The following is a 1,760-nucleotide window of genomic DNA, read 5'->3' as shown; positions in this document are numbered from 1 at the left end:
AGTATTTTCTATTACAATTTTGGATTTAACATCTTAGAAAAGCCCTCTCCATGCCATACTTTGACATGACTCTAGCAGTCTTTAATAGATCCCCCCACCCCCACACCAATTTGGTATGAGATTTTCTACCCTTATCTTATATATTTCTGTCCTAGACTTGGACCCAGGCATTTTTCAAGGGTGCTACAGCAAACCCATAGGGGTTCAGTGAGATATTTAAATGTTTGAGTGAAACAAAACAATACAATACTCAACATCTGTCGACAGGCAATGAACTGCTGGCACAAGGTAGTTCTCATTTCAACATTAGGTGGCACCTTAATAATATCAGTGATGTCATGTATTTGCAGCTTAGGTGTTTGTGGTTGTTGGGATAAAAAGCAAGTGCCTCCGGAAGTCAGTGTAGAACAGAAAATGGAAGTGGTGTGTCCAATTTGATTCTAAGGTTTGAGAAGCTGTGCAGTCCCCAACAGGTGCATATATCCTATTAATAAGTGTCATTGTTAAAGAAGAAAATAATTTTTTTCCAATTTATGTGTATTTTTTTTTCAATGGCTACTTAGTTGTTAGGAAGTAGAGTTTTAGCAAGTTCTTTGAACTTAACTCCTTAATAAATGAAACTCTTGAGTATTTTTAACTTGTTTGTCTAGGGGCGCTGTGAAAAAGCTACCGATACACCCAGAACATGTTGAGCTGTGACAGTCTGGGAGCCTCTGGATTAGACCCTGCTTGTTTTTGTGGTATGCGGCTGAGTCGGAGCTCTCTTCTAAGTGTCACCACTGCCATTTCCTAATTGACTCCTGCTTGCCTGATTAGTGTCATCTTTGATCTGGGTTTGCTTTGTGGCAACTCCTTTAACTCACTTGCCCAACATTTGAGGGTTCATTTGACTAAAACGAGACAACATAATACAGTGGAAAGTGACTGCAGTGCCAGTCAAGGAAAACCTTAGGATTTATCCATCTGTTCGAGACTCCAGTTCGCTTTCTGTGATGGTTGATACATTAATTTCCACGGGCCGATTTCCCTACTGAACAGCCATGTCAAGAAATTTAATTTCAGATGAACCTGGCTGCCCTATCAGGCACAAATTAATGACAATATATTACTGTATGCCGGAGGCAAACCAACTACTCGGGCACCACTGCTGACCTCATGATCCTCCCACCTTCCCTCAGGACACTGGGAATTTAATGTGCTCATGGCTACTGGACAGACAGAACAAGGCAGGGTGCCAGGGCAAATTGATACACAAAATAATAGTGAAGGTTAACGATTTTATCATTTTTCCTTAGATAGAATAGAATTAGAAATAATAATAATAGTGGCCGGGTACAGTGGCTCATGCCGGTAATCCCAGGACTGTGGGAGGCCAAGGCAGGTGGATCACGAGGCCAGGAGTTTGAGAAGAGCCTGGCTAACATGGCGAAAAACCCCGTCTCTACTAAAAATACAAAAATCAGCTGGATGTGGTGGTGGGTGCCTGTAATCCCAGCTACTCCAGAGGCTGAGGCAGAAGAATTGCTTGAACCTGGGGAGAGGGGGTGGGGGTATGGAGGTTGCAGTGAGCGGAGATCATGCCATTGCACTCCAGCCTGGGCAACAGAATGAGACTCCGTGTTGGAAAATAATAATAATACTAATAACAGAATTAGAAATAATTGTAATATAGTTTTATCGTATATTTTTCAGGACTCCTGCACTGTGTGCCTCCTCTTACTACTCCGGAGCACTTAATTCCTGAAAGGTCACGTTTTTGT

The sequence above is a fragment of the Cebus imitator genome, unplaced genomic scaffold (assembly GCF_001604975.1).
Source record: "Cebus imitator isolate Cc_AM_T3 unplaced genomic scaffold, Cebus_imitator-1.0 Scaffold268, whole genome shotgun sequence".
Lineage (NCBI taxonomy): Eukaryota > Metazoa > Chordata > Mammalia > Primates > Cebidae > Cebus > Cebus imitator.
Note: the sequence above shows the minus strand (reverse complement) of the source record.